Below are 13,783 nucleotides of genomic sequence, written 5' to 3'. Positions count from 1 at the left end.
CATTGTATGTAAACTCATACTTGTGTAAGTCCAAAATCCTTGAACTGAACTATGCGTACTTTACTGTTCAGGATGTTCGGAAGCTAAGTCCGCGTACTGCCGGAAGTTCATATCCCGTGAATTTCTGCTGGAGTTTGTGAACTGAAAACAAACTCAATCCGGGTACTTAAGTATGTGTACCGGTATGCATACTTGAGTGGGTATAATGTTCATGAATCGATTCGTGTGAATCAAAATCGTTTTTGTTTCGATTGTATCTTATATACTTCTATGAGATCTAAGCAATTGAACAACTCTCTAACTAGTTCTTATGAGTCATTTGAACTAGTTATGGTGAAGATGAATAAGGTTGGTATGAAAGTGCTCATATGGCTAACCATTGGTTAACCACTGTTGAACCAACTAGGTGTACACGTTTAGGTACGGTTACAAAAACCTAAATGAACGTGCATTTCATTTGTGTATAACAAGCTAATATTCGATCTAACGATTGAAAGATATTAGCTTGAATCTAATCAGGTTTTCATCTAACGGTGAATATTGAATGCTTTGTTACCAAGGTAGCATTGATTCAAACCTTGGTTTGAAGACTATATAAAGGAGAACTCTAGCAACTGGGAAACCTAATCCCCACACCTCCTGTGTGATACTAGTTGCATAAGCTAGAGTCGATTATCATTTAACCTTAGGTTTCTATCGAGACCCTGTAAGTTAACGACTTGAAGACTTCATTGGGATTGTGAAGCCAGACCCAACTATTTTCTCTGTAGTTGCGTGATCTGATCTTGTTGATTCTATCGTATTGAGTACAATTGTAAAATTGGCTCGAGATTAATTTCTCCGATAGGCAAGATAGAAAAGTAGTCACAAACATCTTCATCTCATTGTTTGTGATTCCACAATATCTTTTTTCGCTAGTCGATTAAGATTATTGTGAGGTGATTGATATTTCTAGGTTGTTCTTCGGGAATATAAGTCCGGTATATCAATTGGTTCCTGTTCACCTTAATTTATCAAAAGACGGAACAAAACTCGTAGGTATTTCTGTGGGAGACAGATTTATCTATTCCTATAGACTTTTCTGTGTGATACAGATTTGTTTATTAAAGTCTTCGACTTTGGGTCGTAGCAACTCCTAGTTGTGGGTGAGATCATCTAAGGTACGTAGTATCCTACTGGGATCAAAGACGTAAGGAGCGCAACTATACCTTGGATTAGTGTGAGATTGATTTGGGTTCAACTACAGTCCATAACAAAGTTAGTTTGTAGTAGACTAGTGTTTGTAGCGGCTTAATACAGTGTGTATTCAATCTGGACTAGGTTCCGGGGTTTTTATGCATTTGCGGTTTCCTCATTAACAAAACCTCTGGTGTCTGTATTATTTCTTTTTCGCATTATATTTTGTTATATAATTGAAATATCACAGGTTTTGCGTTGAATCGATCAATTGGTAATAACCTTTGGTTTTTGATTGAAATTGATTAATCCTTGAAAATTGGTCTTTGGTACCGTTCAAGTTAATTTCTCTTGTATTCAATTAGACTCGCATATTGCTATTTGCTTGAGTAAGTATTGAATTGATAAATTGAGACATAACTCCTTGATATAGTTTTCTTAAGATTGAGTCTGACTGTCTAGTTGATTCTCTTGAAAGTATATTGGAGGTCCATACAGATTGCTAAGCGAAATATTGAGTGAGGTTGTTAGACCCCCACTTTTTCACCTTTACTGTTTGGAATATGAACCAAAGGAATTGTTCCAAGTGCGTGACTTATTGCAAGTTGGAGACGCAGGGATACTGAGGGAACTAGGTGACTTTTAGGTTTAGTTGCTTGGTCTCAACCATACCAAGTTGGTTTAGATTTTGTATAACGGCTTAATTCTGAGAGTATTCAATTCTGTACAAGGTCCCGGGGGTTTTCAGCATTTGCGGTTTCCTCGTTAACAAAATATTGTCGTATATTTTACTTTTCTATTTCCGCAATTATAATTGATTTATTATAATTAGAAGTAAAATACACAAACGTTAATTCCTAATTACTTGATAGCAATCCTATAGTGTTTGGTTAAGTCCGAACCCATTATCAAGTAATCATGCTTCGTTGTTGTATTGTCTCGATCTTGTATCAATATTCAATCACACAAGTTATCTGGTTGTCGTATTGTCTCGATCTCGTATCCACATACGATCACACGAAGTGTGAACCGATTCGTTTTATTGTCTCGACTCAGTCCATAGACAATCATTTTCGGATAAAGGACTTATAGGTGGAAAAGTTTTAGATTGAGGTATATTTGGGTACCCTCGTATTTTCAACAAACCATGGCATTATGTTCATGAATTAGTTCATGTATAAGTACTTTGTACAATTACAAACCAAACCGATTTTGTCTCAAATGGTTTATATATATTTCTATAAGATGATGAACATTTGAACAACTCTCTTGAAACACATTTAGATTCACTTGATTGCCAATCATGATTGATTGATCATCATATTTGATCTAGTAAGTGTTAATATGGCTAACTTCGGTTAACTATTATTGATCATACAAGGTATACACGTTTGTGAAAAAACAGGGGTCTAACAACCACATCCAATATTTCTCTTAGCAATCTGTATGGACTAACTCCAATATACTTTCAAGAGAATCAACTAGACAGTCAGACTCAATCTTAAGAAAAGTATATCAAAGAGTTATCTCTCAGTTTCTCAATTCAATCTGCAATCTAACAAATAGGAATTTGCGAGCCTGGTTGAATATAAGAAATAACTTGGATGGTATCAAAAAACAAAATCCAAGTGTCAATCAATTTATATCAACAACCAAAAGTTGGATTATCTAATTGTTTGAACTTACGCACAACCTGTGATATTTCAATTATATAAACAGATAAAATGCGGAAAACAAATAACACAAACACCAGAAATTTTGTTAACGAGGAAACTGCAAATACAGAAAACCCCCGGAACCTAGTCCATATTTGAACACCACACTGTATTAAGCCGCCACAGACACTAGCCTACTACCATTTAAATTCGGAATGGAATGTAGTTGAGCCCTAACCAATCTCACACTGATCAAGGTACAGTCGCGTTCCTTACGCCTCTTGAACACGCCGGATTTTGCGCACTTGATTCCCTTAGCTGATCTCACCCACAACTAAGATTTTCTATGACCCAAAGTCGAAGACTTGATAAACAAATTTGTCTCACACATAAAAGTAGAGTGAATAGATAAATCTGTCTCCCACGGATATACCTACGAATTTTGTTCCATCTTTTGATAAATCAAGGTGAACATGAACCAATTGATAAACCAGACTTATATTCCCGAAAAACAGCCTAGTATTATCAATCACCTCACAATAATCTTAATCGATTAACAAAACAAGATACTGTGGAATCACAAACGATGAGACGAAGAAGTTTCTGACTACTTTTCAATATTGCCTATCGGAGAATAAATCTCGAGCAAATCTTAAAGAAGATAGTACTCAATCACAATAGAAAACAGCAAGATCAGAACACACAACTACAAAGAAAATAGTTGGGTCTGGCTTCACAATCCCAATGAAGTCTTACAGTCGTTAACCTACAGGATTTTGGAAAAACCTAAGGTTAAAGGAGAATCGAATTTAGTCGCAACTAGTATCACACAGGAGGTGTGGGGATTAGGTTTCCCAATTGCTAGAGTTCTCATTTATATAGTCTTCAAATCAGGGTTTGAAATCAATGTTACCTTGGTAACAAAACATTCAATAGTCACCGTTAGATGAAAACCTGATTAGATTTAATCTAATATCTTTCAACCATTAGATCGAACTTAGCTTGTTATACACAAATGAAATGTACCATCATTTATATACAGGTGACCGTCCCTAAACGTGTACACTTAGTTTGTTCAACAATAGTTAACCAATGGTTAGCCATATGATCACTTTCATATCAACCTTATTCATCTTTATCACAACTAGTTCAACTGAATCAAATGAAACTAGTTAAAGAGTTGTTCAATTGTTTATATGCTCATAGAAGTATACAAGACACAATTGAAGCAAAATCGATTTTTATTCACTCGAATCATTTCATGAACATTATAGCCACGATTTGCAAAATATTGCATTCCTTATTATATAAATATATTAGTTCATGAACAACCCGATTTTAGAACATAACCTACTTAAGTATGGAAATGGGTACGCATATCTAAGTAGACGTACTGAGTTTGGTTACGCCAATACTCGTACGGGTACGCATACGATACTACACTTCCAAACTCCACCAGAAATTCACGGAACTTGAACTTACGCCAGTATGCGTACAGGTACGCATACTTAGTTCCCGGACTTCCAACAACCAACCAGTATGCGTACAGGTACGCATACCATGGTTCTCGGTTTTGGACTTTACACAAATGTGAATACACACTATGTTTATATCCAATCATGGTTACATGTTCTAAACCCTCGTTTCAATCATTGAAACATTCTTGGAAGATGACAATAGATGTCTCACATAAACTATTAGCTTCAAAGCAATTTTTTAGTGATCGAACGATCAATACGAAACATTTCGAGTCTACATAAAATGACCGTCTCACACAAATCATGTAAGATGTTACAAGGAAATTTTCATATGGTCATCTTTTGATTTTCATCAAGAATAAAAGATGAACTTGGTTAAAGCGAAAGCTTACCAACACATATTTCGAGAAATAGATAAGCGAGATAAACTCGTCTCGAAATATCAAATCGGTATAATTGAAGTCTATATAAATATACGACTTTTATCTCAAATAGAACATAGAGTAGATAGACTTTTGAGTAATAGATGAGTTCAAGTCTCCACATACCTTTTGTTGATGAATTTCTACAAGTTCCCTTGAGTAGTTCTTCGTATTCATTCGATGAACGTCTTGAAGTCTAAAGCTCAACTACACTTACTATCCTAATCCGAGACTTAGCTTTAAGCAGACTAGAAATCAAAACTTATAGTTTTGGCAACTAAAATTGACAAATAAGCTTGAGATAACAACGCTTGCGAGTTCGACCGAGCAATGCTCTAACAATCTCCCCCTTTGTCAATTTTAGTGACAAAATTATCAATACATATGGATTACAAAATAAATAAACTTTGTAGATTCTCATCCAAATGCTTGATCTCATTGGTTCTTCAACATTATTTGAAATCTTCTTCACTTCCAAGTACTCCAATGATTCTAAATGTGTTCAACTCAGCATCATAGTTGTTGAAGATCCATAGCTATAACAATGAGAAAACAATAGCTTCAACCATTGTTATACAGTGTCATAGTATTATTACACAGCATCAAAGTTCAATTGTATCACAACTTATAAAACAATACTATGGTGATATGTATCACTCCTCTTATTCAATACTTCATCTCACATGAAAACCACTCTCCCTTACATAATGATCCGTAAACCATATGTATTTGTAGTGTGAACTACACATAAATTCTCCCCCTTTTTGTCAATATAAATTGGAAAATGTACGGAAACTAGTGGGATCCTAATGAAATTTCCGTAGAGATACTTCATGACCAAAAGAGAACCACATATCAACTTTGTTTAAATGCAATCATATAGCCGAAACTAAATGTACTCATCAAGGAGTTTATAAAGATACAAGATAAGCCCTATAATATTCCACAGCCGCACTCCCCATAAATATTTTGGCAATTAAGCACAAGTTCAAATAAGAACTCTCCCCCATAAAATGTCATCCCCAAAGGAACAACAAGAGCGACCTTACTTTCATAAGAAAAGAAAGATTTCTTTGGACATTAACAAATCACATGAAACATGAATTTGTATCCAAAATACTCAATTAAATTAACCACAAGAGAACCCATGATTAATTTAATCGGCAATGCTCAACATAAGAAAACTTACGGAGCCGCACAATATTTACACAAAGATGTGGATCATAACAACCAATACTGTGGAATATTCAAAGATTCATTTTATTTTTCATCAATATTTGCATAGAGACATATAATAGACTTAATCTTTGTAAACAAAATTTCATCCCATCTTTCATCAATATTTGCATAATGACATAATAGGCTTAACTTTTGTTTGTCAAAAGTTCATTCAATCTTTTATCAATATTTGCATAATGACATATAAAAGACTTAACTTTTGACCACGTATGGACAATCATAGCTCACGGACGCAAACACAAATATCCCAAAACAAGTTGAAATATATAAAACCATAAAGATTAATACTGCAAAATCATCTTCCAAATAAAGTTTAGAGTTTAAATAAATAAATCTAAAAACATTGCAAGATGAAAATCGTTGGAAATAGCTATGTGTACTCACAATAATGGCTATTCCAAACCCTAGTTATCCTTCTTAAAACACAAGAGTAAATTCTCATATGAAGTTTCCTAGACAAAATATGATAAGATAAAAGAAAGAGAATTTTAGGCATCATCTTCATCATCGGAAACCATCAAAGTAGCTTGAATCTTATCCATATCTTCCTTGATATCTGGAAACTTGGTTGCAATAACACACAATTGTTCTTGCACACACTTTACCTTGGAATTTATCTTACACATACCCTTGTGAATTTGATGAAGAAGACTCAAGGTGGTAGAATCACAAGAACCGGCAATGGTATCACATCTTTGTCTCTTGCAAGCATTCTCCTTCATACGTTTAAAGGTACAAGGGCGAACAAGCTTGGGAGTTCCAATAGAGTTGCCAGTAGGAGCAACGGAGTAGGTGTGACAAATTTTCTCAATCAAACAAGGAAAGTATAACTTCTTGTTGGAAGACGTCATCAAACCCATTTGAAGAATGATGAATCCACAAATGTCGAGTCTTTGAGTACCCAATTCAAGGAAATAGACCAACTCCGCAAACTCACGACTCCACCGATAATTCTCAATTATGGAGGGACAAAGATTAGATATTCCAAGTTTTCCAAAGGAAATCAAGGAAAAATTAAGATAATTAGTAGGAAATTTTCCATTGATCCAATCAACACTTTTCCCACAAAGACCATTAGAAATGGTTTCATTGGATGTTCTTTCTTCCCTTAGTCTAGGAAGGCGAAAATTACCCAAAGAGATTTTGGTAATTCTTGAAATCAACTCTCTATTAACAAGAATCCTTTATATATTTATCATGATCTTGAATTCCATGTCAACAAGATCAACATCATGGATGTTAACATAGAAAATTATTGTTAGAGTGTCAAAACCTTCACCAAGACCATTAAAGATGTTTCCAAGCTTAAATTTTTAAAAGAAAACCAAATCTTCTTAATGACCACTAACCATATCTAATCTCTTTTCTAGAATGAACCCATTAGAAGAAATTCTTTCAAAGGTATCACTACTTGAATCATTGATAAATCTAATTCTAATAGAATCTTGATTTTGAGGCATAGTCATGCTAGAAGATGATGAATCCAAGTTTTTTGAAACCTTCTTTGAAACCTTGAAATTCCCCATGAGATCTAGGAATTGAGAGTACAAGAAGAAGGGGAAAAAAACTTACTTGGTATTCTCCTTGAAGATGAGGAAAGTACTTAGTCTCTTTTGAATCTCCAAAAAAATTTTTAATGGAAATAATACATGAACCCTAGAATAGTTCACGTACGCGGACTAGAAAGGGAAGAAGAAAGGTACACGTACCATACTTCTTATATACCCATTAATGGGCTTGGACCCGTTTGTGAACCGCGACCCGCAAGAGAAAGACAAGATTTCTCAAAGGTATCAAACAACCAAGGTTCGCACACTGAAGGGATCACTACTGTACAGTAAAGGGAAAGTAGGAAGAACTTCATCACCTTAATTAACCTTGGATTGAGAGAAAAAAGATAAAAATAAATTAACCTAAGCACAAAAATAATCCAACTGTTACTTGTCCCATTTCAAGTTATATACAAATGGAGTAGATCCAAGCTTTTTACCAAGAGGCGTCATGTGCAGAGAGATTATCATGCAACATTTTTGGTTGATATTTGTGAAATGTACCAGAAGTATAATCATAGTAATGATGATACTCAAGGTTAATATAATTTTTTGAATCTCTTTTCTTTTGACCAAGATAAGATTTTTTCCGACAATTAGAACCTACACCGAAATCACAAGACATCTTTTTATCAATTTCACATGAGTTGGTAGTAAGCCTAGTTCGTACATCATGAATACATGATTTGACAGGTATTCTTATTCTTAATCGAAATAAGCTTTTCTAAGAATTTAAAAACGCTTTCAAAAGCTCTAAATCGATCTTTGTCAATTGATCCATCATGATAGTATTCCTCAAAAATATTAAGAGTTAATCTAGTGAGATTCCATATCCTTGAGCGTTGACTAAGTTTGATCAACTGTCCTTTCTTAGAAGAACTTTTAATTTTTCCTTTAGACCGTTTCTCATCATCTAAGTTTTCCAAAGTCTAAGATGGAGCGAGATTATAACGAGAGAATAGATGTCTAATGGATAATATGCTCTGAACAATCTTTAAGGAGTTCTGGAGTGCGTTACAGATGCCAAGAGCAAGTTTTCCAAAGAAATTTCCCATAGGGATACACTTTAGGGATCAGTCAAATACAAACTTATTAGGTTTACAGTGTTTGCTTGCTCTGATATCAGTTGAAAAAGCGGGGGTCTAACAACCACACCCAATATTTCGCTTAGTAATCTGTATGGACTAACTCCAATATACTTTCAAGAGTATCAACTAGACAGTCAGACTCAATCTTAAGAAAAGTATATCAAAGAGTTATATCTCAATTTATCACTTCAATCCGCAATCAAACAAATAGGAATTTGCGAGCCTAATTGAATATAAGAAATAACTTGGAAGGTATCAAAAACCAATATCCAAGTATCAATCAATTTATATCAACAACCAAAAGTTGGATTATCTAATTGATTGAACTTACGCATAACCTGTGATATTTCAATTATATAAACAAATATAATGCGGAAAAGAAATAACACAGACACCGGAAATTTTGTTAACGAGGAAACCGCAAATGCAGAAAAACTTCGGGACCTAGTCCAGATTTGAACACCACACTGTATTAAGCCGCTACAGACACTATCCTACTACTAGTTAACTTCGGACTGGAATGTAGTTGAGCCCTAAGCAATCTCACACTGATCAAGGTACAGTCACGTTCCTCATGCCTCTTGAACCACGACGAATTCTGCGCACTTGATTCCCTTAGCTAATCTCACACACAACTAAGAGTTTCTACGACCCAAAGTCGAAGACTTGGTAAACAAATCTGTCTCACACTGAAAAGTCTATTGAATAGATAAATCTGTCTCCCACAGATATACCTACGAGTTTTGTCTCTTCTTTTGATAAATCAAGGTGAACAGGAACCAATTGATAAACATGACTTATATTCCCGAAGAACAGACTAGTATTATCAATCAAATCGCAATAATCTTACGCGATTAACGGAACAAGATATTGTGGAATCACAGACGATGAGACGAAGATGTTTGTGACTACTTTTGAATCTTGCCCATCGGAGAATAAATCTCGAGCAAATCTTAAAGAAAATAGTACTTAATCACAATAGAAAACAACAAGATCAGAACTCGCAACTACAGAGAAAATAGTTGGGTCTGGCTTCACAATCCCAATGAAGTCTTCAAGTCGTTAACCTACAGGGTTTTGGAAAAACCTAAGGTTAAAGGAGAATCGACTCTAGTCGCAACTAATATCACACAGGAGGTGTAGGGATTAGGTTTCCCAATTGCTAGAGTTCTCATTTATATAGTCTTCAAATCAGGGTTTGAAATCAATGTTACCTTGGTAACAAAGCATTCAATATTCACCGTTAGATGAAAACCTGATTAGATTTAAGCTAATATCTTTCAACCGTTAGATTGAACTTAGCTTTTTATGCACAAATAAAATGTACCATCATTTAGATAAAGGTGACCATACCTAAACGTGTACACTTAGTTGGTTCAACAATAGTTAACCAATGGTTAGACATATGAGCACTTTCATATCAACCTTATTTATCTTTATCACAACTAGTTCAAATGAATCAAATGAAACTAGTTAAAGAGTTGTTCAATTGTTTATATGCTCATAGAAGTATACAAGACACAATTGAAGCTAAATCGATTTTCATTCACTCGAATCATTTCATGAACATTATAGCCACTGTTTGAAAAAAAAATTTGTTAGAGCACAACTCGGTTGAACCCACCAAGCGTTGGTATGTCAAGTTTGGTTGTCATATTTTAGTGAATCAAAACTCATGTTAAGAGTCGCTTGATTATGTACTAGAGTCAACTTCGTATAGGTTAGCTTGAAAGTATTAGGATATGAGACATTACAAGTATTGCGAATTCTTGAAGATGTGAAGAAAAAAGGATATACAATGACAACAAGCATCCTTCCACTTGAGGTTAGTGATATTTGACTTGAACTGTTTCATTCCCTAACGTATCTTTCAAGTCGTGCATATTGAAAACAAAACTGCGAAGCATATTGAACTCTAGATAGACATAGTATTAAGGAATACAATACGAGGTTTATTGCTTAACCATTAAAATTTGTAGATAAGACATTGCCATAATCATTTGAATTCTATTGTGATTATGTATGGGTATGAGGTGAGGAATTCATCCTAGGGAACAATGTTTTACATGTGTTCTAAGGAAGTAAGTTCATAAACGAAAAGGAAATTTCCAGGTGTTATTGGTTTTGTTATTCATTGCTTATCTTATGAACAACCAATATGTGTGATTGAGTATAACCGCTCACAACTTGTTTGTGTTCTTGTTAGAACTATTCACAAAGGCCTGACTTATGTATTGGTATGAATTTTATTAGTGAAACCGATCTTAAGTAATCACCTGAGATGATATGATCGGGTTTGTGTTTTGTCTGACCAAATTTGGGAAAGGGGAACCGATCCTAGTAAGAGTTGCAATACATCACAAAGCGGCACCGATCCTTGTATGAGGTGCAGCAAGGTTTATAGCAGAAAGGGGAACCGATCCTATGAACATGTGCAACACGTTATTAGGCAAAGGGGAACCGATCCTATGGACATGTGCAACACATATAAGTTAGATACCATAAATATGTGGGGAACCGATCCTAGTACCTAGTCAACCGAAATTTGGAAAGATAGTGTGACTATGCACATTACTCACATGGAGGTAGAACCAAAACTTTTTTTGGTAGAACCGATAAACCCATGATTGTGATTGAATGTTTGTTTGATCAATCGCATAGTTCTTGAAAGTCAGATGAACCAATTCTAAACTTGTTTGAAAGTGTGGCAAATCGGTTTCAAGGTTGTAAGTGTGAAAGAAAACTTACAAAGTAAGGATGTCGACATACTTTGAACACGTGTTGTGAATGTTTATTTCTTTAATTGTTCAAAGTTATTCCTTAATAGCTAAAAGAAGAAAATCCCAGGATCAAAACATAAGTAAGTTAAGAATATTTTAATTAAGGTTATTAATTTCATTTTGTAATATAAGAATTATTAATGTACATTTTACTAATTAGATTTTCCGAGAGATTTCGATCATTATTTTTGGACAGAGCATTTACAGGAATTATGGAAACCAAATTTGTGCTTTAATGAATATCTTGAGAATATTTTCGGTTTTGGAAATTCCTTGGTGTCCAAACTTCATTGTCTATAAATACTTGAAGTTTGCCTTTCTAGCAAACTAATCCTTCTTAACAACATACTTCCTATTTTGTTGTTGTTACTGGTGTAGCCGCCTATTCGGAGAGGAGAGTAACCTGATTAGGCGAAATCTCTTACGGTCGCTCAGTTTAAAGTCTTCTTTGGGATTGAGAAGCACTAGCGTGTACTGTTGGTGGGAAACTAGATAATTGCGGTTTATCTTTTGTTTTCGATTGATTTGGTTGACAAACGGTGGTCGAAACCTGATTGCACCTAGTTTGTTTATGTTTGAGAATCTTCTTTTCTGATATGAGATTCACTCAGACTAGTTCAGAGTTTCTACAGGGATCTTTAGACTGTTGTTAGTTCTAAAGACGATCTTGTGATAATCCATTGTTAACAGACTCCGTTCTGTGCATGATTGATCACAAGAGATTCAAGTGATTGTATGCAGGTTTGTATTGAAGATCTAAGAAGATTCGAAGACGAAGAAGATATTGAAGATTTCTGATTTGTGAGTTCATAATCTTTGGTGTGCACAATACTTGTTTCGGTAAAAGAGAATCCAATTAATAATCGGTTTATCCTTGTGGTAGATTGGATTGATTAATTGAGTAGATAAGCATCAACATAATTCTTTGGATTAAGAGTGTTGTTGGCTTAATCTTAAACGATTACTTCGGTAATTGAACATACGATAGATCTAAGGACCTGACGAAGGAGTTTATGTTAAGATAAACAGAAGAGCCTTTGTTCGACTCATATCACTTTGATACCAAACAGATTTGTTGTTCCTTTACTGTTTGGAATACGAACCAAAGGAATTGTTTCAAGTACGTGACTTATTTATAAGTTGGATGCGTGGGAATACAGACAGAACTAGGTGAACTATAGTTTTAGTTGCTTGGTCTCAAGTATACAAAGTTAGGTGTAATTTTGTGTAGCGGCTTAATCCTGGGAGTATTCAATTCTGTACAAGGTCCCGGGGTTTTTCTGCATTTGCGGTTTCCTCGTTAACAAAATCTTGCTGTGTCATTTACTTTATATTTCCGCATTATAATTGTTTTATTATAATTAAAGTAAATTACACCAACGTTAATTCCTATTTACTTGATAAGCAATCCCATTGTGTTTGGTTAAGTCCGAACCTTTGTATCAAGTAAACATACTTCGTTGTTGTATTGTCTCGATCTCGTACCCATATACGATCACACGAAGTGTGAACCGATTAGTTGTGTTGTCTCGACTCAGTCCATAGACAATCACTTTCGGAGAAAGGACTTATAGGTAGGAAAAGTTTTAGCTTGAGGTATATTTGGGTACCCTCGCCTTTTCAGATTTCATTTATTATTATATAAATGTATTAGTTCATGAACAAACCGATTTTAGAACATATCCTACTTAAGTATCCAAACAGGTACGCATACCTAAGTAGTCGGACTGAGTTTGGTTGCGCCAGTACGCCTACGGGTACGCATACCATACTATACTTCCAAACTCCAGCAGAAATTCACGGAACTTGAACTTCCGCCAGTATGCATACGGGTACGCATACTTAGTCCCCGGACTTCCAACAACCAACCAGTACGTGTACAGGTACGCACACCATGGTTCCTGGTTTTGGATTTTACACAAATGTGAATACACACTATGTTTATATCCAATCATGGTTACATATTCTAAACCCTCGTTTCAATCATTGAAACATTCTTGGAAGACGACAATAGATGTCTCACACAAACTATTAGCTTCAAAGAAATTTTGAAGTAATCGAATGATCAATACGAAACATTCCAAGTCTACATCAAATGAGTGTGTCACATAAATCATGTAAGATGTTACAAGGCGATTTTCACATGATCATCTTTTGATTTTCATCAAGAATAAAAGATGAACTTAGTTAAAGCGAAATCTTACCAACACATATTTCGAGAAATAGATAAGCGAGATAAACTCGTCTCGAAATATCAAATGTGTATAATTGAAGTTTATATAGAAATATGACTTTTGTCTCAAATAGGAGATAAAGTAGATAGACTTTTGAGTGATAGATGAGTTCAAGTCTCCACATACCTTTTGTTGATGAAGTTCCACAAGTTCTCTTGATT

The sequence above is a fragment of the Papaver somniferum genome, chromosome 4 (genome assembly GCF_003573695.1).
Source record: "Papaver somniferum cultivar HN1 chromosome 4, ASM357369v1, whole genome shotgun sequence".
NCBI classification, from domain to species: domain Eukaryota; kingdom Viridiplantae; phylum Streptophyta; class Magnoliopsida; order Ranunculales; family Papaveraceae; genus Papaver; species Papaver somniferum.
This window is presented reverse-complemented; position numbering follows the sequence as displayed.